The following is a 3,806-nucleotide window of genomic DNA, read 5'->3' on the forward strand; positions in this document are numbered from 1 at the left end:
ACTTAGAATGAGGTAATTGTTTATTTTGTTCTAAGAAAACACATCAACAAGTTTTTGGCGCCGTTGCCGGGGAATGGTGTCTAATATCAATGAATTGGTTTAATTAGTCATTAGAATTAGGTTATATTAGTTAGATTTCATTTTTTGTTAATTTTTAGTTTTTAATAAATGCCATGCTTTTATATGCATTCTTTCTACTGATTGTGTGTTTTCTCTTAATTAGGTGTGTTTTATGAACCCTGAACTTGTTGCTAGGTTGGAGAGGCTCAAGGACGAAGCTTTAGGTGCATCACAAATCAGCCCGCAACCTAGTGCATCAGATTCGAGTAGTGAAGAGACTGAGAGTGTCGACATGGCTGAAGCAAATGAGATGGTGCCGCAGCCCTTGAGCCACTTTTCAGCACCTTCGCTGCCCACTCAACCATCGTGCATTCGGTATGCCACCATAGCCACTGATTTCGAAATCAAGAGTGGTCAGATTCACTTGTTGCCGAGCTACCATGGGCTGAATGGGGAGGATCCGATCCATTTCTTGAAGGAGTTTTCCGGGGTTTGTGAAGCCGCACAATTGAGGGGCCTGAACGCCGATCAGTACCGTTTGAGGATGTTCCCTTTTGCGCTTAAGGACAAGGCAAAGAGGTGGTTGTATTCGCTGCCCAGTGGTTCCATTTCGACATGGGATGATCTTTCGAGCAAGTTTTTGAACAAGTTCTATTCCATTTCCAAGACTAATTCGATTCGGAAGGAGATCCTTGGATTTGTGCAGAAGGCGGACGAACCATTCCATGAGACTTGGGACAGATTCAATGAGTTACTTATTAGCTGCCCACACCATAACTTATCTCCTTGGTATGTGATTTGCTGTTTTTATCAGGGATTATTGGAGAGAGACCAAGCCAAGGTGGATTCGGCATGTGGTGGTGCATTCATGTCAAAAACGGAGGATGAGGCTACAGAATTGTTTGAGTCGCTTTCTTTGAGTTCTCAACAATGGGATTCCAATCGTACAAGAGGAGGACCAAAGAGAGGGTTGTATGAGGTAGCTGATGTGCCAAACACCATGGAGGGACAGATTTTGGAAATCAAGACTATGGTGCAGAAGTTATCTTTGGCTCAAGAGAAGATGATGGGTATGCAAGGACAAGGGGGTGAAGTGGAACAAGTGAACCAGGTTGGGAATTATCCTAGGGTGCCATATGATCCGTTTTCTAACACTTATAACCATGGATGGAAGAACAACCCGAATTTCAGGTGGAGCAACAACAATGGACAGCAAGCTAGTGGGAGCACCAACAAGCCGTATGTGCACCCTAATGCCGAGAGGTCTAGTTTGGAGGACAAGATTGCTCAGATTGCTCAAAGCACCACTTCCCTTGCCCAAAGCACCAATGCCTTCATGAACCGTACCGAGCAGCAGATGCAAGCCAATTCGAAGGCTATTGCACACTTGGAGAGTCAAATGGGTCAGATTGCCACCACTTTGGGTCAGAGAGAGAAGGGGAAATTGCCAAGTCAGCCCATCGTCAACCCGAAGAATGAGGAGCATATGAATGCTATTTTGAGGACTACTCCAAGAAAAAGAGTTAGAGTGGTCAAGACTAAGGAGGTGAAGGAAGTGATTGAGATCAGTGATAGTGAGGAAGAGGAGGATCCAGAAATGATAGAGGAAAGCTGATACACGTGTGATTCCCCTCATTCCGGACATTGACATCACCAAATTTCCAGCAACCATGAGGGAATTGAAGTCTATTGAGAAGAAGGTTGAGGAGCAAGGGCATAGTCACAACGTTCCTAGGGAGATTTGTGGTTATCTCTTTGCATCTTTTCCAAGCAAGAAGAAGGATCCGGGCTCGTTGGTCATACCATGCAGCATAGGGGAGCATAAGATCACCAATGCCTTAGTTGACAATGGCTCAGCTATCAATGTCATGCCGCTGGTTGTGTTCGAGAAGCTTGGATTTAAGGAGGCTGATTTGCAACCATTTGATGTGGACATTCGCTTCGCCAACTCTTCAACCCAAAAAGCTTGTGGTATGCTTGTGGATGTTTTGGTTAAATGTCGTAAATTACTAATCCCCTCTGATTTCATAGTGCTAGATGTGCCGACAATTCCGGGCGACGTCTCTATTATTCTTGGGAGACCATTTTTGTGCACCTCTAACATGGAGTACAAAGCATTGGAGAGCGCCATGACGATTCGGTACTACACCAAGCAAGAGCTATATGTGCTCACTTCCGAGATGCCAGAAAACGAGGAGATCACTTTTTATGGCGAGGAGAAGTCAGAGATGGAGAGCTTCTTCAGTTCGTTCCTAGGGAGTGCCGAGAGTAGCAGTGGCAAAAAGAGGAAGAGGAAAGGACGCAAGTAAAGGAGATGGCAATGTCAGGCTGAAGACAGAAAAACAAGCGCTTATTGGGAGGCAACCCAAGTTTTTGTTTCGAATAATGGAGGAGGAGTCATTGAGGACCAAGGAGGCCGCGCCTACCCTTGGAGTGTCCACGCTTGCGTACGCAAGTAAACAGTTTCTTTATTTCGCTTCATAAGACAATTTTTCATTTTGGTGTGTTTATTTGGTTTTGGATATTTGCAATCTCCCGTTTCGCTTAATTTGATCATTCTTGCATTTATTTCATATACATTGAGGGCAATGCATCATTTAAGTGTGGGGGGAAGGGCAATTGTCATTTGTTAGTGTTTTTAGGTTAGAACAAGTGTTTAGGGTGTTTTAAGTGTTTTTGAGTGTCTTTAGAAAAAAAAAAAAAAAAATTTTGTCGTTTTTAGTGTTTTTAGGTGTTTTTAGGTTAGGAAAAAACTTTTTCTTTTGTTTTTAAACTTAGGGTGTCAAAACCCACATCAAAATGCACGTTTTCATTAGATCTCATTCACCTTAGTGATGGATGTGATTTGATGAGTGTGCATTTTGCATCACTTTATGATACTAATTCCTTAACCCAGAGTGTTAGAACTCGCTATTTTGTGTTTCTTGTCTTGTTTTTGTGTTTTCAGGTCAAATGAAGCAGAAATGAGAAAAAGAAGCAAATGGAGCCATTTTGGGACATTTCCTGGCCAAACCAGGAAAACGAGTGAAATCCTGGTCAAACCAGGAAAAGTGCAGAAATCCTAGTCAAATGAGGATTCCTAGTCACACTAGGAAACATCAAGTCCAGAACCATCATTGCGGAGCCAGAAATGTGAAATCCTGATTCGAACAGGAAAACCTGGTTGAACTAGGAAACCTAACCCAACTAGGGAAAGGAGTCCTAGTGACACTAGGAGACCCCAGGGGCAATATGGTCATTACGAGAAGTCGAAATGGATAAGGAATCTCTCATTTTCAAGAAATCCTAGTTGCACCAGGAAATGTTTTTCAAGGTTCCAAAAGCTTCCAGAAGGTGGTGGAAATCCATGGAAATGAATGGAGGGAAGAAATGAATTTAAATTCAAATGGAAATGAGGGGCAAAATGGGAAGTCAAAAGTGGAGGGCCCATGGGCCCTAGGGATGCCGAACCAAGTGGGCCATGCATGCACATGCATGGGCCCAAACCCTAGCAGCCCAAAAGCCACACGCAAGGAGGTAGATGGCAGCCATGCATGCGCATGCATGCCATGCAAACCCTAGCAAGATAAGGGGCCATGCGCAAGCCCAAGGTGACAAGCCCAAGGTGGAAGCCCATGGAGTGAAACCCTAGCCCATCTTGTGCAAGCTACTGAAGCCCAACATGGAAGCCCAACATGCAAGCCCAAAGCCCAAGGCTACCAGCCCATGCGCCAAGGAGGGACCCTAGCTAGGCTAGGCGTGAGCAA

General features: G+C 44.4%; 1 non-coding gene across 1 annotated transcript; it reads right to left on the reverse strand.

Moving 5' to 3' along the window:
• Positions 1-733: 733 nt before the first annotated feature.
• On the reverse strand, positions 734-840 carry LOC147280146 (small nucleolar RNA R71). The gene has a single exon (XR_015123725.1). It is a non-coding gene; the product is annotated as a small nucleolar RNA R71 (small nucleolar RNA).
• Positions 841-3,806: the final 2,966 nt, after the last annotated feature.

The sequence above is a fragment of the Dryas octopetala genome, chromosome 7, assembly GCF_963921425.1.
Source record: "Dryas octopetala chromosome 7, drDryOcto1.1, whole genome shotgun sequence".
In the NCBI taxonomy this organism is placed as follows: domain Eukaryota; kingdom Viridiplantae; phylum Streptophyta; class Magnoliopsida; order Rosales; family Rosaceae; genus Dryas; species Dryas octopetala.